Source organism: Corella eumyota, chromosome 7 (assembly GCF_963082875.1).
Source record: "Corella eumyota chromosome 7, kaCorEumy4.1, whole genome shotgun sequence".
NCBI classification, from domain to species: domain Eukaryota; kingdom Metazoa; phylum Chordata; class Ascidiacea; order Phlebobranchia; family Corellidae; genus Corella; species Corella eumyota.
Genome location: NC_137496.1, coordinates 8,138,343 through 8,157,501, shown reverse-complemented (window position 1 = coordinate 8,157,501; position 19,159 = coordinate 8,138,343). Strand labels below are relative to the sequence as shown.

Genomic DNA, 19,159 nt, shown 5'->3' with positions numbered 1-19,159 from the left:
TAGAAGTTATATCAAATATATTAATTTTCAAAAATTTTGATAAAAAATGACTTCTACATAAAGTACTTTCTAATATGCTATAAAACTTATAAAATGCCTACGACACCCGGTATTCCCAGGCGGTCACCCATCCAAGTACTAACCGGGCCCGACGTTGCTTAACTTCCCAGATCGGACGAGATGGGGTGTACTCAACGTGGTATGGTCGTAGGCAATGTGATGTGGTGAGCCAACACATTTATCATTAACCGTGTATATTTAAAATAAAATAAATGACTTGCGTCCCTTAGAAGTTATATCAAATATATTAATTTTCAAAAATTTTGATAAAAAATGACTTCTACATAAAGTACTTTCTAATATGCTATAAAACTTATAAAATGCCTACGACACCCGGTATTCCCAGGCGGTCACCCATCCAAGTACTAACCGGGCCCGACGTTGCTTAACTTCCCAGATCGGACGAGATGGGGTGTACTCAACGTGGTATGGTCGTAGGCAATGTGATGTGGTGAGCCAACACATTTATCATTAACCGTGTATATTTAAAATAAAATAAATGACTTGCGTCCCTTAGAAGTTATATCAAATATATTAATTTTCAAAAATTTTGATAAAAAATGACTTCTACATAAAGTACTTTCTAATATGCTATAAAACTTATAAAATGCCTACGACACCCGGTATTCCCAGGCGGTCACCCATCCAAGTACTAACCGGGCCCGACGTTGCTTAACTTCCCAGATCGGACGAGATGGGGTGTACTCAACGTGGTATGGTCGTAGGCAATCTGATGTGCCAACACATTTATCATTAAACGTGTATATTTAAAATAAAATAAATGACTTGCGTCGCCTAGCAATTATATCAAATATATTAATTTTCAAAAATTTCTATAAAAATGACTTATACATAAGGTACTTTCTAATATGCTAAAAAACTTATAAAATGCCTACGACACCCGGTATTCCCAGGCGGTCACCCATCCAAGTACTAACCGGGCCCGACGTTGCTTAACTTCCCAGATCGGACGAGATGGGGTGTACTCAACGTGGTATGGTCGTAGGCAATGTGATGTGGTGAGCCAACACATTTATCATTAACCGTGTATATTTAAAATAAAATAAATGACTTGCGTCCCTTAGAAGTTATATCAAATATATTAATTTTCAAAAATTTTGATAAAAAATGACTTCTACATAAAGTACTTTCTAATATGCTATAAAACTTATAAAATGCCTACGACACCCGGTATTCCCAGGCGGTCACCCATCCAAGTACTAACCGGGCCCGACGTTGCTTAACTTCCCAGATCGGACGAGATGGGGTGTACTCAAACGTGGTATGGTCGTAGGCAATGTGATGTGCCAACACATTTATCATTAAACGTGTATATTTAAAATAAAATAAATGACTTGCGTCGCCTAGCAATTATATCAAATATATTAATTTTCAAAAATTTCTATAAAAATGACTTATACATAAGGTACTTTCTAATATGCTATAAAACTTATAAAATGCCTACGACACCCGGTATTCCCAGGCGGTCACCCATCCAAGTACTAACCGGGCCCGACGTTGCTTAACTTCCCAGATCGGACGAGATGGGGTGTACTCAACGTGGCATGGTCGTAGGCAATGTGATGTGGTGAGCCAACACATTTATCATTAACCGTGTATATTTAAAATAAAATAAATGACTTGCGTCCCTTAGCAGTTATATCAAATATATTAATTTTCAAAAATTTGGATAAAAAATGACTTCTACATAAGGTACTTTCTAATATGCTAAAAAACTTATAAAATGCCTTCGACACCCGGTATTCCCAGGCGGTCACCCATCCAAGTACTAACCGGGCCCGACGTTGCTTAACTTCCCAGATCGGACGAGATGGGGTGTACTCAACGTGGTATGGTCGTAGGCAATGTGATGTGCCAACACATTTATCATTAAACGTGTATATTTAAAATAAAATAAATGACTTGCGTCGCCTAGCAATTATATCAAATATATTAATTTTCAAAAATTTCTATAAAAATGACTTATACATAAGGTACTTTCTAATATGCTATAAAACTTATAAAATGCCTACGACACCCGGTATTCCCAGGCGGTCACCCATCCAAGTACTAACCGGGCCCGACGTTGCTTAACTTCCCAGATCGGACGAGATGGGGTGTACTCAACGTGGTATGGTCGTAGGCAATGTGATGTGGTGAGCCAACACATTTATCATTAACCGTGTATATTTAAAATAAAATAAATGACTTGCGTCCCTTAGAAGTTATATCAAATATATTAATTTTCAAAAATTTTGATAAAAAATTACTTCTACATAAAGTACTTTCTAATATGCTATAAAACTTATAAAATGCCTACGACACCCGGTATTCCCAGGCGGTCACCCATCCAAGTACTAACCGGGCCCGACGTTGCTTAACTTCCCAGATCGGACGAGATGGGGTGTACTCAACGTGGTATGGTCGTAGGCAATGTGATGTGGTGAGCCAACACATTTATCATTAACCGTGTATATTTAAAATAAAATAAATGACTTGCGTCTCTTAGCAGTTATATCAAATATATTAATTTTCAAAAATTTTGATAAAAAATGACTTCTACATAAGGTACTTTCTAATATGCTAAAAAACTTATAAAATGCCTACGACACCCGGTATTCCCAGGCGGTCACCCATCCAAGTACTAACCGGGCCCGACGTTGCTTAACTTCCCAGATCGGACGAGATGGGGTGTACTCAACGTGGTATGGTCGTAGGCAATGTGATGTGGTGAGCCAACACATTTATCATTAACCGTGTATATTTAAAATAAAATAAATGACTTGCGTCCCTTAGAAGTTATATCAAATATATTAATTTTCAAAAATTTTGATAAAAAATGACTTCTACATAAAGTACTTTCTAATATGCTATAAAACTTATAAAATGCCTACGACACCCGGTATTCCCAGGCGGTCACCCATCCAAGTACTAACCGGGCCCGACGTTGCTTAACTTCCCAGATCGGACGAGATGGGGTGTACTCAAACGTGGTATGGTCGTAGGCAATGTGATGTGCCAACACATTTATCATTAAACGTGTATATTTAAAATAAAATAAATGACTTGCGTCGCCTAGCAATTATATCAAATATATTAATTTTCAAAAATTTCTATAAAAATGACTTATACATAAGGTACTTTCTAATATGCTATAAAACTTATAAAATGCCTACGACACCCGGTATTCCCAGGCGGTCACCCATCCAAGTACTAACCGGGCCCGACGTTGCTTAACTTCCCAGATCGGACGAGATGGGGTGTACTCAACGTGGTATGGTCGTAGGCAATGTGATGTGGTGAGCCAACACATTTATCATTAACCGTGTATATTTAAAATAAAATAAATGACTTGCGTCCCTTAGAAGTTATATCAAATATATTAATTTTCAAAAATTTTGATAAAAAATGACTTCTACATAAAGTACTTTCTAATATGCTATAAAACTTATAAAATGCCTACGACACCCGGTATTCCCAGGCGGTCACCCATCCAAGTACTAACCGGGCCCGACGTTGCTTAACTTCCCAGATCGGACGAGATGGGGTGTACTCAACGTGGTATGGTCGTAGGCAATGTGATGTGGTGAGCCAACACATTTATCATTAACCGTGTATATTTAAAATAAAATAAATGACTTGCGTCCCTTAGAAGTTATATCAAATATATTAATTTTCAAAAATTTTGATAAAAAATGACTTCTACATAAAGTACTTTCTAATATGCTATAAAACTTATAAAATGCCTACGACACCCGGTATTCCCAGGCGGTCACCCATCCAAGTACTAACCGGGCCCGACGTTGCTTAACTTCCCAGATCGGACGAGATGGGGTGTACTCAACGTGGTATGGTCGTAGGCAATGTGATGTGCCAACACATTTATCATTAAACGTGTATATTTAAAATAAAATAAATGACTTGCGTCGCCTAGCAATTATATCAAATATATTAATTTTCAAAAATTTCTATAAAAATGACTTATACATAAGGTACTTTCTAATATGCTATAAAACTTATAAAATACCTACGACACCCGGTATTCCCAGGCGGTCACCCATCCAAGTACTAACCGGGCCCGACGTTGCTTAACTTCCCAGATCGGACGAGATGGGGTGTACTCAACGTGGTATGGTCGTAGGCAATGTGATGTGGTGAGCCAACACATTTATCATTAACCGTGTATATTTAAAATAAAATAAATGACTTGCGTCCCTTAGCAGTTATATCAAATATATTAATTTTCAAAAATTTGGATAAAAAATGACTTCTACATAAGGTACTTTCTAATATGCTAAAAAACTTATAAAATGCCTTCGACACCCGGTATTCCCAGGCGGTCACCCATCCAAGTACTAACCGGGCCCGACGTTGCTTAACTTCCCAGATCGGACGAGATGGGGTGTACTCAACGTGGTATGGTCGTAGGCAATGTGATGTGCCAACACATTTATCATTAAACGTGTATATTTAAAATAAAATAAATGACTTGCGTCGCCTAGCAATTATATCAAATATATTAATTTTCAAAAATTTCTATAAAAATGACTTATACATAAGGTACTTTCTAATATGCTATAAAACTTATAAAATGCCTACGACACCCGGTATTCCCAGGCGGTCACCCATCCAAGTACTAACCGGGCCCGACGTTGCTTAACTTCCCAGATCGGACGAGATGGGGTGTACTCAACGTGGTATGGTCGTAGGCAATGTGATGTGGTGAGCCAACACATTTATCATTAACCGTGTATATTTAAAATAAAATAAATGACTTGCGTCCCTTAGAAGTTATATCAAATATATTAATTTTCAAAAATTTTGATAAAAAATTACTTCTACATAAAGTACTTTCTAATATGCTATAAAACTTATAAAATGCCTACGACACCCGGTATTCCCAGGCGGTCACCCATCCAAGTACTAACCGGGCCCGACGTTGCTTAACTTCCCAGATCGGACGAGATGGGGTGTACTCAACGTGGTATGGTCGTAGGCAATGTGATGTGGTGAGCCAACACATTTATCATTAACCGTGTATATTTAAAATAAAATAAATGACTTGCGTCTCTTAGCAGTTATATCAAATATATTAATTTTCAAAAATTTTGATAAAAAATGACTTCTACATAAGGTACTTTCTAATATGCTAAAAAACTTATAAAATGCCTACGACACCCGGTATTCCCAGGCGGTCACCCATCCAAGTACTAACCGGGCCCGACGTTGCTTAACTTCCCAGATCGGACGAGATGGGGTGTACTCAACGTGGTATGGTCGTAGGCAATGTGATGTGGTGAGCCAACACATTTATCATTAACCGTGTATATTTAAAATAAAATAAATGACTTGCGTCCCTTAGAAGTTATATCAAATATATTAATTTTCAAAAATTTTGATAAAAAATGACTTCTACATAAAGTACTTTCTAATATGCTATAAAACTTATAAAATGCCTACGACACCCGGTATTCCCAGGCGGTCACCCATCCAAGTACTAACCGGGCCCGACGTTGCTTAACTTCCCAGATCGGACGAGATGGGGTGTACTCAAACGTGGTATGGTCGTAGGCAATGTGATGTGCCAACACATTTATCATTAAACGTGTATATTTAAAATAAAATAAATGACTTGCGTCGCCTAGCAATTATATCAAATATATTAATTTTCAAAAATTTCTATAAAAATGACTTATACATAAGGTACTTTCTAATATGCTATAAAACTTATAAAATGCCTACGACACCCGGTATTCCCAGGCGGTCACCCATCCAAGTACTAACCGGGCCCGACGTTGCTTAACTTCCCAGATCGGACGAGATGGGGTGTACTCAACGTGGTATGGTCGTAGGCAATGTGATGTGGTGAGCCAACACATTTATCATTAACCGTGTATATTTAAAATAAAATAAATGACTTGCGTCCCTTAGAAGTTATATCAAATATATTAATTTTCAAAAATTTTGATAAAAAATGACTTCTACATAAAGTACTTTCTAATATGCTATAAAACTTATAAAATGCCTACGACACCCGGTATTCCCAGGCGGTCACCCATCCAAGTACTAACCGGGCCCGACGTTGCTTAACTTCCCAGATCGGACGAGATGGGGTGTACTCAACGTGGTATGGTCGTAGGCAATGTGATGTGGTGAGCCAACACATTTATCATTAACCGTGTATATTTAAAATAAAATAAATGACTTGCGTCCCTTAGAAGTTATATCAAATATATTAATTTTCAAAAATTTTGATAAAAAATGACTTCTACATAAAGTACTTTCTAATATGCTATAAAACTTATAAAATGCCTACGACACCCGGTATTCCCAGGCGGTCACCCATCCAAGTACTAACCGGGCCCGACGTTGCTTAACTTCCCAGATCGGACGAGATGGGGTGTACTCAACGTGGTATGGTCGTAGGCAATCTGATGTGCCAACACATTTATCATTAAACGTGTATATTTAAAATAAAATAAATGACTTGCGTCGCCTAGCAATTATATCAAATATATTAATTTTCAAAAATTTCTATAAAAATGACTTATACATAAGGTACTTTCTAATATGCTAAAAAACTTATAAAATGCCTACGACACCCGGTATTCCCAGGCGGTCACCCATCCAAGTACTAACCGGGCCCGACGTTGCTTAACTTCCCAGATCGGACGAGATGGGGTGTACTCAACGTGGTATGGTCGTAGGCAATGTGATGTGGTGAGCCAACACATTTATCATTAACCGTGTATATTTAAAATAAAATAAATGACTTGCGTCCCTTAGAAGTTATATCAAATATATTAATTTTCAAAAATTTTGATAAAAAATGACTTCTACATAAAGTACTTTCTAATATGCTATAAAACTTATAAAATGCCTACGACACCCGGTATTCCCAGGCGGTCACCCATCCAAGTACTAACCGGGCCCGACGTTGCTTAACTTCCCAGATCGGACGAGATGGGGTGTACTCAAACGTGGTATGGTCGTAGGCAATGTGATGTGCCAACACATTTATCATTAAACGTGTATATTTAAAATAAAATAAATGACTTGCGTCGCCTAGCAATTATATCAAATATATTAATTTTCAAAAATTTCTATAAAAATGACTTATACATAAGGTACTTTCTAATATGCTATAAAACTTATAAAATGCCTACGACACCCGGTATTCCCAGGCGGTCACCCATCCAAGTACTAACCGGGCCCGACGTTGCTTAACTTCCCAGATCGGACGAGATGGGGTGTACTCAACGTGGTATGGTCGTAGGCAATGTGATGTGGTGAGCCAACACATTTATCATTAACCGTGTATATTTAAAATAAAATAAATGACTTGCGTCCCTTAGCAGTTATATCAAATATATTAATTTTCAAAAATTTGGATAAAAAATGACTTCTACATAAGGTACTTTCTAATATGCTAAAAAACTTATAAAATGCCTTCGACACCCGGTATTCCCAGGCGGTCACCCATCCAAGTACTAACCGGGCCCGACGTTGCTTAACTTCCCAGATCGGACGAGATGGGGTGTACTCAACGTGGTATGGTCGTAGGCAATGTGATGTGCCAACACATTTATCATTAAACGTGTATATTTAAAATAAAATAAATGACTTGCGTCGCCTAGCAATTATATCAAATATATTAATTTTCAAAAATTTCTATAAAAATGACTTATACATAAGGTACTTTCTAATATGCTATAAAACTTATAAAATGCCTACGACACCCGGTATTCCCAGGCGGTCACCCATCCAAGTACTAACCGGGCCCGACGTTGCTTAACTTCCCAGATCGGACGAGATGGGGTGTACTCAACGTGGTATGGTCGTAGGCAATGTGATGTGGTGAGCCAACACATTTATCATTAACCGTGTATATTTAAAATAAAATAAATGACTTGCGTCCCTTAGAAGTTATATCAAATATATTAATTTTCAAAAATTTTGATAAAAAATGACTTCTACATAAAGTACTTTCTAATATGCTATAAAACTTATAAAATGCCTACGACACCCGGTATTCCCAGGCGGTCACCCATCCAAGTACTAACCGGGCCCGACGTTGCTTAACTTCCCAGATCGGACGAGATGGGGTGTACTCAACGTGGTATGGTCGTAGGCAATGTGATGTGGTGAGCCAACACATTTATCATTAACCGTGTATATTTAAAATAAAATAAATGACTTGCGTCCCTTAGAAGTTATATCAAATATATTAATTTTCAAAAATTTTGATAAAAAATGACTTCTACATAAAGTACTTTCTAATATGCTATAAAACTCATAAAATGCCTACGACACCCGGTATTCCCAGGCGGTCACCCATCCAAGTACTAACCGGGCCCGACGTTGCTTAACTTCCCAGATCGGACGAGATGGGGTGTACTCAACGTGGTATGGTCGTAGGCAATCTGATGTGCCAACACATTTATCATTAAACGTGTATATTTAAAATAAAATAAATGACTTGCGTCGCCTAGCAATTATATCAAATATATTAATTTTCAAAAATTTCTATAAAAATGACTTATACATAAGGTACTTTCTAATATGCTAAAAAACTTATAAAATGCCTACGACACCCGGTATTCCCAGGCGGTCACCCATCCAAGTACTAACCGGGCCCGACGTTGCTTAACTTCCCAGATCGGACGAGATGGGGTGTACTCAACGTGGTATGGTCGTAGGCAATGTGATGTGGTGAGCCAACACATTTATCATTAACCGTGTATATTTAAAATAAAATAAATGACTTGCGTCCCTTAGAAGTTATATCAAATATATTAATTTTCAAAAATTTTGATAAAAAATGACTTCTACATAAAGTACTTTCTAATATGCTATAAAACTTATAAAATGCCTACGACACCCGGTATTCCCAGGCGGTCACCCATCCAAGTACTAACCGGGCCCGACGTTGCTTAACTTCCCAGATCGGACGAGATGGGGTGTACTCAAACGTGGTATGGTCGTAGGCAATGTGATGTGCCAACACATTTATCATTAAACGTGTATATTTAAAATAAAATAAATGACTTGCGTCGCCTAGCAATTATATCAAATATATTAATTTTCAAAAATTTCTATAAAAATGACTTATACATAAGGTACTTTCTAATATGCTATAAAACTTATAAAATGCCTACGACACCCGGTATTCCCAGGCGGTCACCCATCCAAGTACTAACCGGGCCCGACGTTGCTTAACTTCCCAGATCGGACGAGATGGGGTGTACTCAACGTGGCATGGTCGTAGGCAATGTGATGTGGTGAGCCAACACATTTATCATTAACCGTGTATATTTAAAATAAAATAAATGACTTGCGTCCCTTAGCAGTTATATCAAATATATTAATTTTCAAAAATTTGGATAAAAAATGACTTCTACATAAGGTACTTTCTAATATGCTAAAAAACTTATAAAATGCCTTCGACACCCGGTATTCCCAGGCGGTCACCCATCCAAGTACTAACCGGGCCCGACGTTGCTTAACTTCCCAGATCGGACGAGATGGGGTGTACTCAACGTGGTATGGTCGTAGGCAATGTGATGTGCCAACACATTTATCATTAAACGTGTATATTTAAAATAAAATAAATGACTTGCGTCGCCTAGCAATTATATCAAATATATTAATTTTCAAAAATTTCTATAAAAATGACTTATACATAAGGTACTTTCTAATATGCTATAAAACTTATAAAATGCCTACGACACCCGGTATTCCCAGGCGGTCACCCATCCAAGTACTAACCGGGCCCGACGTTGCTTAACTTCCCAGATCGGACGAGATGGGGTGTACTCAACGTGGTATGGTCGTAGGCAATGTGATGTGGTGAGCCAACACATTTATCATTAACCGTGTATATTTAAAATAAAATAAATGACTTGCGTCCCTTAGAAGTTATATCAAATATATTAATTTTCAAAAATTTTGATAAAAAATTACTTCTACATAAAGTACTTTCTAATATGCTATAAAACTTATAAAATGCCTACGACACCCGGTATTCCCAGGCGGTCACCCATCCAAGTACTAACCGGGCCCGACGTTGCTTAACTTCCCAGATCGGACGAGATGGGGTGTACTCAACGTGGTATGGTCGTAGGCAATGTGATGTGGTGAGCCAACACATTTATCATTAACCGTGTATATTTAAAATAAAATAAATGACTTGCGTCTCTTAGCAGTTATATCAAATATATTAATTTTCAAAAATTTTGATAAAAAATGACTTCTACATAAGGTACTTTCTAATATGCTAAAAAACTTATAAAATGCCTACGACACCCGGTATTCCCAGGCGGTCACCCATCCAAGTACTAACCGGGCCCGACGTTGCTTAACTTCCCAGATCGGACGAGATGGGGTGTACTCAACGTGGTATGGTCGTAGGCAATGTGATGTGGTGAGCCAACACATTTATCATTAACCGTGTATATTTAAAATAAAATAAATGACTTGCGTCCCTTAGAAGTTATATCAAATATATTAATTTTCAAAAATTTTGATAAAAAATGACTTCTACATAAAGTACTTTCTAATATGCTATAAAACTTATAAAATGCCTACGACACCCGGTATTCCCAGGCGGTCACCCATCCAAGTACTAACCGGGCCCGACGTTGCTTAACTTCCCAGATCGGACGAGATGGGGTGTACTCAAACGTGGTATGGTCGTAGGCAATGTGATGTGCCAACACATTTATCATTAAACGTGTATATTTAAAATAAAATAAATGACTTGCGTCGCCTAGCAATTATATCAAATATATTAATTTTCAAAAATTTCTATAAAAATGACTTATACATAAGGTACTTTCTAATATGCTATAAAACTTATAAAATGCCTACGACACCCGGTATTCCCAGGCGGTCACCCATCCAAGTACTAACCGGGCCCGACGTTGCTTAACTTCCCAGATCGGACGAGATGGGGTGTACTCAACGTGGTATGGTCGTAGGCAATGTGATGTGGTGAGCCAACACATTTATCATTAACCGTGTATATTTAAAATAAAATAAATGACTTGCGTCCCTTAGAAGTTATATCAAATATATTAATTTTCAAAAATTTTGATAAAAAATGACTTCTACATAAAGTACTTTCTAATATGCTATAAAACTTATAAAATGCCTACGACACCCGGTATTCCCAGGCGGTCACCCATCCAAGTACTAACCGGGCCCGACGTTGCTTAACTTCCCAGATCGGACGAGATGGGGTGTACTCAACGTGGTATGGTCGTAGGCAATGTGATGTGGTGAGCCAACACATTTATCATTAACCGTGTATATTTAAAATAAAATAAATGACTTGCGTCCCTTAGAAGTTATATCAAATATATTAATTTTCAAAAATTTTGATAAAAAATGACTTCTACATAAAGTACTTTCTAATATGCTATAAAACTTATAAAATGCCTACGACACCCGGTATTCCCAGGCGGTCACCCATCCAAGTACTAACCGGGCCCGACGTTGCTTAACTTCCCAGATCGGACGAGATGGGGTGTACTCAACGTGGTATGGTCGTAGGCAATGTGATGTGCCAACACATTTATCATTAAACGTGTATATTTAAAATAAAATAAATGACTTGCGTCGCCTAGCAATTATATCAAATATATTAATTTTCAAAAATTTCTATAAAAATGACTTATACATAAGGTACTTTCTAATATGCTATAAAACTTATAAAATACCTACGACACCCGGTATTCCCAGGCGGTCACCCATCCAAGTACTAACCGGGCCCGACGTTGCTTAACTTCCCAGATCGGACGAGATGGGGTGTACTCAACGTGGTATGGTCGTAGGCAATGTGATGTGGTGAGCCAACACATTTATCATTAACCGTGTATATTTAAAATAAAATAAATGACTTGCGTCCCTTAGCAGTTATATCAAATATATTAATTTTCAAAAATTTGGATAAAAAATGACTTCTACATAAGGTACTTTCTAATATGCTAAAAAACTTATAAAATGCCTTCGACACCCGGTATTCCCAGGCGGTCACCCATCCAAGTACTAACCGGGCCCGACGTTGCTTAACTTCCCAGATCGGACGAGATGGGGTGTACTCAACGTGGTATGGTCGTAGGCAATGTGATGTGCCAACACATTTATCATTAAACGTGTATATTTAAAATAAAATAAATGACTTGCGTCGCCTAGCAATTATATCAAATATATTAATTTTCAAAAATTTCTATAAAAATGACTTATACATAAGGTACTTTCTAATATGCTATAAAACTTATAAAATGCCTACGACACCCGGTATTCCCAGGCGGTCACCCATCCAAGTACTAACCGGGCCCGACGTTGCTTAACTTCCCAGATCGGACGAGATGGGGTGTACTCAACGTGGTATGGTCGTAGGCAATGTGATGTGGTGAGCCAACACATTTATCATTAACCGTGTATATTTAAAATAAAATAAATGACTTGCGTCCCTTAGAAGTTATATCAAATATATTAATTTTCAAAAATTTTGATAAAAAATTACTTCTACATAAAGTACTTTCTAATATGCTATAAAACTTATAAAATGCCTACGACACCCGGTATTCCCAGGCGGTCACCCATCCAAGTACTAACCGGGCCCGACGTTGCTTAACTTCCCAGATCGGACGAGATGGGGTGTACTCAACGTGGTATGGTCGTAGGCAATGTGATGTGGTGAGCCAACACATTTATCATTAACCGTGTATATTTAAAATAAAATAAATGACTTGCGTCTCTTAGCAGTTATATCAAATATATTAATTTTCAAAAATTTTGATAAAAAATGACTTCTACATAAGGTACTTTCTAATATGCTAAAAAACTTATAAAATGCCTACGACACCCGGTATTCCCAGGCGGTCACCCATCCAAGTACTAACCGGGCCCGACGTTGCTTAACTTCCCAGATCGGACGAGATGGGGTGTACTCAACGTGGTATGGTCGTAGGCAATGTGATGTGGTGAGCCAACACATTTATCATTAACCGTGTATATTTAAAATAAAATAAATGACTTGCGTCCCTTAGAAGTTATATCAAATATATTAATTTTCAAAAATTTTGATAAAAAATGACTTCTACATAAAGTACTTTCTAATATGCTATAAAACTTATAAAATGCCTACGACACCCGGTATTCCCAGGCGGTCACCCATCCAAGTACTAACCGGGCCCGACGTTGCTTAACTTCCCAGATCGGACGAGATGGGGTGTACTCAAACGTGGTATGGTCGTAGGCAATGTGATGTGCCAACACATTTATCATTAAACGTGTATATTTAAAATAAAATAAATGACTTGCGTCGCCTAGCAATTATATCAAATATATTAATTTTCAAAAATTTCTATAAAAATGACTTATACATAAGGTACTTTCTAATATGCTATAAAACTTATAAAATGCCTACGACACCCGGTATTCCCAGGCGGTCACCCATCCAAGTACTAACCGGGCCCGACGTTGCTTAACTTCCCAGATCGGACGAGATGGGGTGTACTCAACGTGGTATGGTCGTAGGCAATGTGATGTGGTGAGCCAACACATTTATCATTAACCGTGTATATTTAAAATAAAATAAATGACTTGCGTCCCTTAGAAGTTATATCAAATATATTAATTTTCAAAAATTTTGATAAAAAATGACTTCTACATAAAGTACTTTCTAATATGCTATAAAACTTATAAAATGCCTACGACACCCGGTATTCCCAGGCGGTCACCCATCCAAGTACTAACCGGGCCCGACGTTGCTTAACTTCCCAGATCGGACGAGATGGGGTGTACTCAACGTGGTATGGTCGTAGGCAATCTGATGTGCCAACACATTTATCATTAAACGTGTATATTTAAAATAAAATAAATGACTTGCGTCGCCTAGCAATTATATCAAATATATTAATTTTCAAAAATTTCTATAAAAATGACTTATACATAAGGTACTTTCTAATATGCTAAAAAACTTATAAAATGCCTACGACACCCGGTATTCCCAGGCGGTCACCCATCCAAGTACTAACCGGGCCCGACGTTGCTTAACTTCCCAGATCGGACGAGATGGGGTGTACTCAACGTGGTATGGTCGTAGGCAATGTGATGTGGTGAGCCAACACATTTATCATTAACCGTGTATATTTAAAATAAAATAAATGACTTGCGTCCCTTAGAAGTTATATCAAATATATTAATTTTCAAAAATTTTGATAAAAAATGACTTCTACATAAAGTACTTTCTAATATGCTATAAAACTTATAAAATGCCTACGACACCCGGTATTCCCAGGCGGTCACCCATCCAAGTACTAACCGGGCCCGACGTTGCTTAACTTCCCAGATCGGACGAGATGGGGTGTACTCAAACGTGGTATGGTCGTAGGCAATGTGATGTGCCAACACATTTATCATTAAACGTGTATATTTAAAATAAAATAAATGACTTGCGTCGCCTAGCAATTATATCAAATATATTAATTTTCAAAAATTTCTATAAAAATGACTTATACATAAGGTACTTTCTAATATGCTATAAAACTTATAAAATGCCTACGACACCCGGTATTCCCAGGCGGTCACCCATCCAAGTACTAACCGGGCCCGACGTTGCTTAACTTCCCAGATCGGACGAGATGGGGTGTACTCAACGTGGTATGGTCGTAGGCAATGTGATGTGGTGAGCCAACACATTTATCATTAACCGTGTATATTTAAAATAAAATAAATGACTTGCGTCCCTTAGCAGTTATATCAAATATATTAATTTTCAAAAATTTGGATAAAAAATGACTTCTACATAAGGTACTTTCTAATATGCTAAAAAACTTATAAAATGCCTTCGACACCCGGTATTCCCAGGCGGTCACCCATCCAAGTACTAACCGGGCCCGACGTTGCTTAACTTCCCAGATCGGACGAGATGGGGTGTACTCAACGTGGTATGGTCGTAGGCAATGTGATGTGCCAACACATTTATCATTAAACGTGTATATTTAAAATAAAATAAATGACTTGCGTCGCCTAGCAATTATATCAAATATATTAATTTTCAAAAATTTCTATAAAAATGACTTATACATAAGGTACTTTCTAATATGCTATAAAACTTATAAAATGCCTACGACACCCGGTATTCCCAGGCGGTCACCCATCCAAGTACTAACCGGGCCCGACGTTGCTTAACTTCCCAGATCGGACGAGATGGGGTGTACTCAACGTGGTATGGTCGTAGGCAATGTGATGTGGTGAGCCAACACATTTATCATTAACCGTGTATATTTAAAATAAAATAAATGACTTGCGTCCCTTAGAAGTTATATCAAATATATTAATTTTCAAAAATTTTGATAAAAAATTACTTCTACATAAAGTACTTTCTAATATGCTATAAAACTTATAAAATGCCTACGACACCCGGTATTCCCAGGCGGTCACCCATCCAAGTACTAACCGGGCCCGACGTTGCTTAACTTCCCAGATCGGACGAGATGGGGTGTACTCAACGTGGTATGGTCGTAGGCAATGTGATGTGGTGAGCCAACACATTTATCATTAACCGTGTATATTTAAAATAAAATAAATGACTTGCGTCTCTTAGCAGTTATATCAAATATATTAATTTTCAAAAATTTTGATAAAAAATGACTTCTACATAAGGTACTTTCTAATATGCTAAAAAACTTATAAAATGCCTACGACACCCGGTATTCCCAGGCGGTCACCCATCCAAGTACTAACCGGGCCCGACGTTGCTTAACTTCCCAGATCGGACGAGATGGGGTGTACTCAACGTGGTATGGTCGTAGGCAATGTGATGTGGTGAGCCAACACATTTATCATTAACCGTGTATATTTAAAATAAAATAAATGACTTGCGTCCCTTAGAAGTTATATCAAATATATTAATTTTCAAAAATTTTGATAAAAAATGACTTCTACATAAAGTACTTTCTAATATGCTATAAAACTTATAAAATGCCTACGACACCCGGTATTCCCAGGCGGTCACCCATCCAAGTACTAACCGGGCCCGACGTTGCTTAACTTCCCAGATCGGACGAGATGGGGTGTACTCAACGTGGTATGGTCGTAGGCAATGTGATGTGGTGAGCCAACACATTTATCATTAACCGTGTATATTTAAAATAAAATAAATGACTTGCGTCCCTTAGAAGTTATATCAAATATATTAATTTTCAAAAATTTTGATAAAAAATTACTTCTACATAAAGTACTTTCTAATATGCTATAAAACTTATAAAATGCCTACGACACCCGGTATTCCCAGGCGGTCACCCATCCAAGTACTAACCGGGCCCGACGTTGCTTAACTTCCCAGATCGGACGAGATGGGGTGTACTCAACGTGGTATGGTCGTAGGCAATGTGATGAGCCAACACATTTATCATTAACCGTGTATATTTAAAATAAAATAAATGACTTGCGTCCCTTAGAAGTTATATCAAATATATTAATTTTCAAAAATTTTGATAAAAAATGACTTCTACATAAAGTACTTTCTAATATGCTAAAAAACTTATAAAATGCCTACGACACCCGGTATTCCCAGGCGGTCACCCATCCAAGTACTAACCGGGCCCGACGTTGCTTAACTTCCCAGATCGGACGAGATGGGGTGTACTCAAACGTGGTATGGTCGTAGGCAATGTGATGTGCCAACACATTTATCATTAAACGTGTATATTTAAAATAAAATAAATGACTTGCGTCGCCTAGCAATTATATCAAATATATTAATTTTCAAAAATTTCTATAAAAATGACTTATACATAAGGTACTTTCTAATATGCTATAAAACTTATAAAATGCCTACGACACCCGGTATTCCCAGGCGGTCACCCATCCAAGTACTAACCGGGCCCGACGTTGCTTAACTTCCCAGATCGGACGAGATGGGGTGTACTCAACGTGGTATGGTCGTAGGCAATGTGATGTGGTGAGCCAACACATTTATCATTAACCGTGTATATTTAAAATAAAATAAATGACTTGCGTCCCTTAGCAGTTATATCAAATATATTAATTTTCAAAAATTTGGATAAAAAATGACTTCTACATAAGGTACTTTCTAATATGCTAAAAAACTTATAAAATGCCTACGACACCCGGTATTCCCAGGCGGTCACCCATCCAAGTACTAACCGGGCCCGACGTTGCTTAACTTCCCAGATCGGACGAGATGGGGTGTACTCAACGTGGTATGGTCGTAGGCAATGTGATGTGCCAACACATTTATCATTAAACGTGTATATTTAAAATAAAATAAATGACTTGCGTCGCCTAGCAATTATATCAAATATATTAATTTTCAAAAATTTCTATAAAAATGACTTATACATAAGGTACTTTCTAATATGCTATAAAACTTATAAAATGCCTACGACACCCGGTATTCCCAGGCGGTCACCCATCCAAGTACTAACCGGGCCCGACGTTGCTTAACTTCCCAGATCGGACGAGATGGGGTGTACTCAACGTGGTATGGTCGTAGGCAATGTGATGTGGTGAGCCAACACATTTATCATTAACCGTGTATATTTAAAATAAAATAAATGACTTGCGTCCCTTAGAAGTTATATCAAATATATTAATTTTCAAAAATTTTGATAAAAAATTACTTCTACATAAAGTACTTTCTAATATGCTATAAAACTTATAAAATGCCTACGACACCCGGTATTCCCAGGCGGTCACCCATCCAAGTACTAACCGGGCCCGACGTTGCTTAACTTCCCAGATCGGACGAGATGGGGTGTACTCAACGTGGTATGGTCGTAGGCAATGTGATGTGGTGAGCCAACACATTTATCATTAACCGTGTATATTTAAAATAAAATAAATGACTTGCGTCTCTTAGCAGTTATATCAAATATATTAATTTTCAAAAATTTTGATAAAAAATGACTTCTACATAAGGTACTTTCTAATATGCTATAAAACTTATAAAATACCTACGACACCCGGTATTCCCAGGCGGTCACCCATCCAAGTACTAACCGGGCCCGACGTTGCTTAACTTCCCAGATCGGACGAGATGGGGTGTACTCAACGTGGTATGGTCGTAGGCAATGTGATGTGGTGAGCCAACACATTTATCATTAACCGTGTATATTTAAAATAAAATAAATGACTTGCGTCCCTTAGAAGTTATATCAAATATATTAATTTTCAAAAATTTTGATAAAAAATGACTTCTACATAAAGTACTTTCTAATATGCTATAAAACTTATAAAATGCCTACGACACCCGGTATTCCCAGGCGGTCACCCATCCAAGTACTAACCGGGCCCGACGTTGCTTAACTTCCCAGATCGGACGAGATGGGGTGTACTCAACGTGGTATGGTCGTAGGCAATGTGATGTGGTGAGCCAACACATTTATCATTAACCGTGTATATTTAAAATAAAATAAATGACTTGCGTCCCTTAGAAGTTATATCAAATATATTAATTTTCAAAAATTTTGATAAAAAATGACTTCTACATAAAGTACTTTCTAATATGCTATAAAACTTATAAAATGCCTACGACACCCGGTATTCCCAGGCGGTCACCCATCCAAGTACTAACCGGGCCCGACGTTGCTTAACTTCCCAGATCGGACGAGATGGGGTGTACTCAACGTGGTATGGTCGTAGGCAATGTGATGTGCCAACACATTTATCATTAAACGTGTATATTTAAAATAAAATAAATGACTTGCGTCGCCTAGCAATTATATCAAATATATTAATTTTCAAAAATTTTGATAAAAAATGACTTCTACATAAAGTACTTTCTAATATGCTATAAAACTTATAAAATGCCTACGACACCCGGTATTCCCAGGCGGTCACCCATCCAAGTACTAACCGGGCCCGACGTTGCTTAACTTCCCAGATCGGACGAGATGGGGTGTACTCAACGTGGTATGGTCGTAGGCAATGTGATGTGGTGAGCCAACACATTTATCATTAACCGTGTATATTTAAAATAAAATAAATGACTTGCGTCCCTTAGAAGTTATATCAAATATATTAATTTTCAAAAATTTTGATAAAAAATGACTTCTACATAAAG

General features: G+C 37.5%; 67 non-coding genes across 67 annotated transcripts; all 67 read right to left on the bottom strand.

The window, feature by feature from the left end:
- Positions 1-94: 94 nt before the first annotated feature.
- LOC145760635 (5S ribosomal RNA) lies at positions 95-213 on the bottom strand. Its single transcript, XR_014286634.1, has one exon. It is a non-coding gene; the product is annotated as a 5S ribosomal RNA (ribosomal RNA).
- Positions 214-381: 168 nt separating this feature from the next.
- Positions 382-500, bottom strand: LOC145760634 (5S ribosomal RNA). The gene has a single exon (XR_014286633.1). It is a non-coding gene; the product is annotated as a 5S ribosomal RNA (ribosomal RNA).
- A 168-nt stretch (positions 501-668) lies between these two features.
- Positions 669-787, bottom strand: LOC145760633 (5S ribosomal RNA). Its single transcript, XR_014286632.1, has one exon. It is a non-coding gene; the product is annotated as a 5S ribosomal RNA (ribosomal RNA).
- A 162-nt stretch (positions 788-949) lies between these two features.
- On the bottom strand, positions 950-1,068 carry LOC145760632 (5S ribosomal RNA). The gene has a single exon (XR_014286631.1). It is a non-coding gene; the product is annotated as a 5S ribosomal RNA (ribosomal RNA).
- Positions 1,069-1,236: 168 nt separating this feature from the next.
- LOC145761266 (5S ribosomal RNA) lies at positions 1,237-1,356 on the bottom strand. Its single transcript, XR_014287230.1, has one exon. It is a non-coding gene; the product is annotated as a 5S ribosomal RNA (ribosomal RNA).
- A 162-nt stretch (positions 1,357-1,518) lies between these two features.
- Positions 1,519-1,637, bottom strand: LOC145761142 (5S ribosomal RNA). Its single transcript, XR_014287114.1, has one exon. It is a non-coding gene; the product is annotated as a 5S ribosomal RNA (ribosomal RNA).
- Positions 1,638-1,805: 168 nt separating this feature from the next.
- On the bottom strand, positions 1,806-1,924 carry LOC145761240 (5S ribosomal RNA). Its single transcript, XR_014287206.1, has one exon. It is a non-coding gene; the product is annotated as a 5S ribosomal RNA (ribosomal RNA).
- Positions 1,925-2,086: 162 nt separating this feature from the next.
- On the bottom strand, positions 2,087-2,205 carry LOC145760630 (5S ribosomal RNA). Its single transcript, XR_014286630.1, has one exon. It is a non-coding gene; the product is annotated as a 5S ribosomal RNA (ribosomal RNA).
- A 168-nt stretch (positions 2,206-2,373) lies between these two features.
- On the bottom strand, positions 2,374-2,492 carry LOC145760629 (5S ribosomal RNA). Its single transcript, XR_014286629.1, has one exon. It is a non-coding gene; the product is annotated as a 5S ribosomal RNA (ribosomal RNA).
- Positions 2,493-2,660: 168 nt separating this feature from the next.
- LOC145760628 (5S ribosomal RNA) lies at positions 2,661-2,779 on the bottom strand. Its single transcript, XR_014286628.1, has one exon. It is a non-coding gene; the product is annotated as a 5S ribosomal RNA (ribosomal RNA).
- A 168-nt stretch (positions 2,780-2,947) lies between these two features.
- LOC145761265 (5S ribosomal RNA) lies at positions 2,948-3,067 on the bottom strand. Its single transcript, XR_014287229.1, has one exon. It is a non-coding gene; the product is annotated as a 5S ribosomal RNA (ribosomal RNA).
- A 162-nt stretch (positions 3,068-3,229) lies between these two features.
- On the bottom strand, positions 3,230-3,348 carry LOC145760626 (5S ribosomal RNA). The gene has a single exon (XR_014286626.1). It is a non-coding gene; the product is annotated as a 5S ribosomal RNA (ribosomal RNA).
- Positions 3,349-3,516: 168 nt separating this feature from the next.
- Positions 3,517-3,635, bottom strand: LOC145760625 (5S ribosomal RNA). Its single transcript, XR_014286625.1, has one exon. It is a non-coding gene; the product is annotated as a 5S ribosomal RNA (ribosomal RNA).
- Positions 3,636-3,803: 168 nt separating this feature from the next.
- LOC145760624 (5S ribosomal RNA) lies at positions 3,804-3,922 on the bottom strand. The gene has a single exon (XR_014286624.1). It is a non-coding gene; the product is annotated as a 5S ribosomal RNA (ribosomal RNA).
- A 162-nt stretch (positions 3,923-4,084) lies between these two features.
- Positions 4,085-4,203, bottom strand: LOC145761137 (5S ribosomal RNA). Its single transcript, XR_014287110.1, has one exon. It is a non-coding gene; the product is annotated as a 5S ribosomal RNA (ribosomal RNA).
- Positions 4,204-4,371: 168 nt separating this feature from the next.
- LOC145761239 (5S ribosomal RNA) lies at positions 4,372-4,490 on the bottom strand. Its single transcript, XR_014287205.1, has one exon. It is a non-coding gene; the product is annotated as a 5S ribosomal RNA (ribosomal RNA).
- A 162-nt stretch (positions 4,491-4,652) lies between these two features.
- LOC145760623 (5S ribosomal RNA) lies at positions 4,653-4,771 on the bottom strand. The gene has a single exon (XR_014286623.1). It is a non-coding gene; the product is annotated as a 5S ribosomal RNA (ribosomal RNA).
- Positions 4,772-4,939: 168 nt separating this feature from the next.
- On the bottom strand, positions 4,940-5,058 carry LOC145760622 (5S ribosomal RNA). The gene has a single exon (XR_014286622.1). It is a non-coding gene; the product is annotated as a 5S ribosomal RNA (ribosomal RNA).
- A 168-nt stretch (positions 5,059-5,226) lies between these two features.
- Positions 5,227-5,345, bottom strand: LOC145760621 (5S ribosomal RNA). Its single transcript, XR_014286621.1, has one exon. It is a non-coding gene; the product is annotated as a 5S ribosomal RNA (ribosomal RNA).
- A 168-nt stretch (positions 5,346-5,513) lies between these two features.
- Positions 5,514-5,633, bottom strand: LOC145761264 (5S ribosomal RNA). Its single transcript, XR_014287228.1, has one exon. It is a non-coding gene; the product is annotated as a 5S ribosomal RNA (ribosomal RNA).
- A 162-nt stretch (positions 5,634-5,795) lies between these two features.
- Positions 5,796-5,914, bottom strand: LOC145760620 (5S ribosomal RNA). Its single transcript, XR_014286620.1, has one exon. It is a non-coding gene; the product is annotated as a 5S ribosomal RNA (ribosomal RNA).
- A 168-nt stretch (positions 5,915-6,082) lies between these two features.
- Positions 6,083-6,201, bottom strand: LOC145760619 (5S ribosomal RNA). Its single transcript, XR_014286619.1, has one exon. It is a non-coding gene; the product is annotated as a 5S ribosomal RNA (ribosomal RNA).
- Positions 6,202-6,369: 168 nt separating this feature from the next.
- LOC145760618 (5S ribosomal RNA) lies at positions 6,370-6,488 on the bottom strand. Its single transcript, XR_014286618.1, has one exon. It is a non-coding gene; the product is annotated as a 5S ribosomal RNA (ribosomal RNA).
- Positions 6,489-6,650: 162 nt separating this feature from the next.
- LOC145760617 (5S ribosomal RNA) lies at positions 6,651-6,769 on the bottom strand. Its single transcript, XR_014286617.1, has one exon. It is a non-coding gene; the product is annotated as a 5S ribosomal RNA (ribosomal RNA).
- A 168-nt stretch (positions 6,770-6,937) lies between these two features.
- LOC145761262 (5S ribosomal RNA) lies at positions 6,938-7,057 on the bottom strand. The gene has a single exon (XR_014287226.1). It is a non-coding gene; the product is annotated as a 5S ribosomal RNA (ribosomal RNA).
- Positions 7,058-7,219: 162 nt separating this feature from the next.
- Positions 7,220-7,338, bottom strand: LOC145760614 (5S ribosomal RNA). The gene has a single exon (XR_014286615.1). It is a non-coding gene; the product is annotated as a 5S ribosomal RNA (ribosomal RNA).
- A 168-nt stretch (positions 7,339-7,506) lies between these two features.
- On the bottom strand, positions 7,507-7,625 carry LOC145761237 (5S ribosomal RNA). The gene has a single exon (XR_014287203.1). It is a non-coding gene; the product is annotated as a 5S ribosomal RNA (ribosomal RNA).
- Positions 7,626-7,787: 162 nt separating this feature from the next.
- On the bottom strand, positions 7,788-7,906 carry LOC145760613 (5S ribosomal RNA). Its single transcript, XR_014286614.1, has one exon. It is a non-coding gene; the product is annotated as a 5S ribosomal RNA (ribosomal RNA).
- Positions 7,907-8,074: 168 nt separating this feature from the next.
- On the bottom strand, positions 8,075-8,193 carry LOC145760612 (5S ribosomal RNA). Its single transcript, XR_014286613.1, has one exon. It is a non-coding gene; the product is annotated as a 5S ribosomal RNA (ribosomal RNA).
- Positions 8,194-8,361: 168 nt separating this feature from the next.
- LOC145760611 (5S ribosomal RNA) lies at positions 8,362-8,480 on the bottom strand. Its single transcript, XR_014286612.1, has one exon. It is a non-coding gene; the product is annotated as a 5S ribosomal RNA (ribosomal RNA).
- A 162-nt stretch (positions 8,481-8,642) lies between these two features.
- LOC145760610 (5S ribosomal RNA) lies at positions 8,643-8,761 on the bottom strand. The gene has a single exon (XR_014286611.1). It is a non-coding gene; the product is annotated as a 5S ribosomal RNA (ribosomal RNA).
- A 168-nt stretch (positions 8,762-8,929) lies between these two features.
- Positions 8,930-9,049, bottom strand: LOC145761260 (5S ribosomal RNA). The gene has a single exon (XR_014287225.1). It is a non-coding gene; the product is annotated as a 5S ribosomal RNA (ribosomal RNA).
- A 162-nt stretch (positions 9,050-9,211) lies between these two features.
- LOC145761141 (5S ribosomal RNA) lies at positions 9,212-9,330 on the bottom strand. Its single transcript, XR_014287113.1, has one exon. It is a non-coding gene; the product is annotated as a 5S ribosomal RNA (ribosomal RNA).
- A 168-nt stretch (positions 9,331-9,498) lies between these two features.
- On the bottom strand, positions 9,499-9,617 carry LOC145761236 (5S ribosomal RNA). The gene has a single exon (XR_014287202.1). It is a non-coding gene; the product is annotated as a 5S ribosomal RNA (ribosomal RNA).
- Positions 9,618-9,779: 162 nt separating this feature from the next.
- LOC145760609 (5S ribosomal RNA) lies at positions 9,780-9,898 on the bottom strand. Its single transcript, XR_014286610.1, has one exon. It is a non-coding gene; the product is annotated as a 5S ribosomal RNA (ribosomal RNA).
- Positions 9,899-10,066: 168 nt separating this feature from the next.
- On the bottom strand, positions 10,067-10,185 carry LOC145760608 (5S ribosomal RNA). The gene has a single exon (XR_014286609.1). It is a non-coding gene; the product is annotated as a 5S ribosomal RNA (ribosomal RNA).
- A 168-nt stretch (positions 10,186-10,353) lies between these two features.
- On the bottom strand, positions 10,354-10,472 carry LOC145760607 (5S ribosomal RNA). Its single transcript, XR_014286608.1, has one exon. It is a non-coding gene; the product is annotated as a 5S ribosomal RNA (ribosomal RNA).
- Positions 10,473-10,640: 168 nt separating this feature from the next.
- On the bottom strand, positions 10,641-10,760 carry LOC145761259 (5S ribosomal RNA). The gene has a single exon (XR_014287224.1). It is a non-coding gene; the product is annotated as a 5S ribosomal RNA (ribosomal RNA).
- A 162-nt stretch (positions 10,761-10,922) lies between these two features.
- On the bottom strand, positions 10,923-11,041 carry LOC145760606 (5S ribosomal RNA). The gene has a single exon (XR_014286607.1). It is a non-coding gene; the product is annotated as a 5S ribosomal RNA (ribosomal RNA).
- Positions 11,042-11,209: 168 nt separating this feature from the next.
- On the bottom strand, positions 11,210-11,328 carry LOC145760605 (5S ribosomal RNA). The gene has a single exon (XR_014286606.1). It is a non-coding gene; the product is annotated as a 5S ribosomal RNA (ribosomal RNA).
- A 168-nt stretch (positions 11,329-11,496) lies between these two features.
- Positions 11,497-11,615, bottom strand: LOC145760603 (5S ribosomal RNA). The gene has a single exon (XR_014286604.1). It is a non-coding gene; the product is annotated as a 5S ribosomal RNA (ribosomal RNA).
- A 162-nt stretch (positions 11,616-11,777) lies between these two features.
- Positions 11,778-11,896, bottom strand: LOC145761136 (5S ribosomal RNA). Its single transcript, XR_014287109.1, has one exon. It is a non-coding gene; the product is annotated as a 5S ribosomal RNA (ribosomal RNA).
- A 168-nt stretch (positions 11,897-12,064) lies between these two features.
- On the bottom strand, positions 12,065-12,183 carry LOC145761235 (5S ribosomal RNA). The gene has a single exon (XR_014287201.1). It is a non-coding gene; the product is annotated as a 5S ribosomal RNA (ribosomal RNA).
- A 162-nt stretch (positions 12,184-12,345) lies between these two features.
- Positions 12,346-12,464, bottom strand: LOC145760602 (5S ribosomal RNA). The gene has a single exon (XR_014286603.1). It is a non-coding gene; the product is annotated as a 5S ribosomal RNA (ribosomal RNA).
- Positions 12,465-12,632: 168 nt separating this feature from the next.
- On the bottom strand, positions 12,633-12,751 carry LOC145760601 (5S ribosomal RNA). The gene has a single exon (XR_014286602.1). It is a non-coding gene; the product is annotated as a 5S ribosomal RNA (ribosomal RNA).
- A 168-nt stretch (positions 12,752-12,919) lies between these two features.
- Positions 12,920-13,038, bottom strand: LOC145760600 (5S ribosomal RNA). Its single transcript, XR_014286601.1, has one exon. It is a non-coding gene; the product is annotated as a 5S ribosomal RNA (ribosomal RNA).
- Positions 13,039-13,206: 168 nt separating this feature from the next.
- On the bottom strand, positions 13,207-13,326 carry LOC145761258 (5S ribosomal RNA). Its single transcript, XR_014287223.1, has one exon. It is a non-coding gene; the product is annotated as a 5S ribosomal RNA (ribosomal RNA).
- Positions 13,327-13,488: 162 nt separating this feature from the next.
- On the bottom strand, positions 13,489-13,607 carry LOC145760598 (5S ribosomal RNA). Its single transcript, XR_014286600.1, has one exon. It is a non-coding gene; the product is annotated as a 5S ribosomal RNA (ribosomal RNA).
- A 168-nt stretch (positions 13,608-13,775) lies between these two features.
- On the bottom strand, positions 13,776-13,894 carry LOC145762342 (5S ribosomal RNA). The gene has a single exon (XR_014287977.1). It is a non-coding gene; the product is annotated as a 5S ribosomal RNA (ribosomal RNA).
- Positions 13,895-14,056: 162 nt separating this feature from the next.
- On the bottom strand, positions 14,057-14,175 carry LOC145762341 (5S ribosomal RNA). Its single transcript, XR_014287976.1, has one exon. It is a non-coding gene; the product is annotated as a 5S ribosomal RNA (ribosomal RNA).
- A 168-nt stretch (positions 14,176-14,343) lies between these two features.
- LOC145761257 (5S ribosomal RNA) lies at positions 14,344-14,463 on the bottom strand. The gene has a single exon (XR_014287222.1). It is a non-coding gene; the product is annotated as a 5S ribosomal RNA (ribosomal RNA).
- A 162-nt stretch (positions 14,464-14,625) lies between these two features.
- Positions 14,626-14,744, bottom strand: LOC145762340 (5S ribosomal RNA). Its single transcript, XR_014287975.1, has one exon. It is a non-coding gene; the product is annotated as a 5S ribosomal RNA (ribosomal RNA).
- Positions 14,745-14,912: 168 nt separating this feature from the next.
- LOC145761234 (5S ribosomal RNA) lies at positions 14,913-15,031 on the bottom strand. The gene has a single exon (XR_014287200.1). It is a non-coding gene; the product is annotated as a 5S ribosomal RNA (ribosomal RNA).
- A 162-nt stretch (positions 15,032-15,193) lies between these two features.
- Positions 15,194-15,312, bottom strand: LOC145762339 (5S ribosomal RNA). Its single transcript, XR_014287974.1, has one exon. It is a non-coding gene; the product is annotated as a 5S ribosomal RNA (ribosomal RNA).
- A 168-nt stretch (positions 15,313-15,480) lies between these two features.
- LOC145762338 (5S ribosomal RNA) lies at positions 15,481-15,599 on the bottom strand. Its single transcript, XR_014287973.1, has one exon. It is a non-coding gene; the product is annotated as a 5S ribosomal RNA (ribosomal RNA).
- Positions 15,600-15,767: 168 nt separating this feature from the next.
- Positions 15,768-15,886, bottom strand: LOC145762336 (5S ribosomal RNA). The gene has a single exon (XR_014287971.1). It is a non-coding gene; the product is annotated as a 5S ribosomal RNA (ribosomal RNA).
- A 168-nt stretch (positions 15,887-16,054) lies between these two features.
- On the bottom strand, positions 16,055-16,173 carry LOC145762335 (5S ribosomal RNA). The gene has a single exon (XR_014287970.1). It is a non-coding gene; the product is annotated as a 5S ribosomal RNA (ribosomal RNA).
- Positions 16,174-16,341: 168 nt separating this feature from the next.
- Positions 16,342-16,460, bottom strand: LOC145762333 (5S ribosomal RNA). The gene has a single exon (XR_014287969.1). It is a non-coding gene; the product is annotated as a 5S ribosomal RNA (ribosomal RNA).
- Positions 16,461-16,623: 163 nt separating this feature from the next.
- Positions 16,624-16,743, bottom strand: LOC145761256 (5S ribosomal RNA). Its single transcript, XR_014287221.1, has one exon. It is a non-coding gene; the product is annotated as a 5S ribosomal RNA (ribosomal RNA).
- Positions 16,744-16,905: 162 nt separating this feature from the next.
- On the bottom strand, positions 16,906-17,024 carry LOC145762332 (5S ribosomal RNA). The gene has a single exon (XR_014287968.1). It is a non-coding gene; the product is annotated as a 5S ribosomal RNA (ribosomal RNA).
- Positions 17,025-17,192: 168 nt separating this feature from the next.
- LOC145762331 (5S ribosomal RNA) lies at positions 17,193-17,311 on the bottom strand. Its single transcript, XR_014287967.1, has one exon. It is a non-coding gene; the product is annotated as a 5S ribosomal RNA (ribosomal RNA).
- A 162-nt stretch (positions 17,312-17,473) lies between these two features.
- On the bottom strand, positions 17,474-17,592 carry LOC145762330 (5S ribosomal RNA). Its single transcript, XR_014287966.1, has one exon. It is a non-coding gene; the product is annotated as a 5S ribosomal RNA (ribosomal RNA).
- A 168-nt stretch (positions 17,593-17,760) lies between these two features.
- On the bottom strand, positions 17,761-17,879 carry LOC145762329 (5S ribosomal RNA). The gene has a single exon (XR_014287965.1). It is a non-coding gene; the product is annotated as a 5S ribosomal RNA (ribosomal RNA).
- A 168-nt stretch (positions 17,880-18,047) lies between these two features.
- On the bottom strand, positions 18,048-18,166 carry LOC145761135 (5S ribosomal RNA). Its single transcript, XR_014287108.1, has one exon. It is a non-coding gene; the product is annotated as a 5S ribosomal RNA (ribosomal RNA).
- A 168-nt stretch (positions 18,167-18,334) lies between these two features.
- LOC145762328 (5S ribosomal RNA) lies at positions 18,335-18,453 on the bottom strand. Its single transcript, XR_014287964.1, has one exon. It is a non-coding gene; the product is annotated as a 5S ribosomal RNA (ribosomal RNA).
- Positions 18,454-18,621: 168 nt separating this feature from the next.
- On the bottom strand, positions 18,622-18,740 carry LOC145762327 (5S ribosomal RNA). The gene has a single exon (XR_014287963.1). It is a non-coding gene; the product is annotated as a 5S ribosomal RNA (ribosomal RNA).
- Positions 18,741-18,903: 163 nt separating this feature from the next.
- LOC145762326 (5S ribosomal RNA) lies at positions 18,904-19,022 on the bottom strand. The gene has a single exon (XR_014287962.1). It is a non-coding gene; the product is annotated as a 5S ribosomal RNA (ribosomal RNA).
- Between the last annotated feature and the right edge of the window lie 137 nt (positions 19,023-19,159).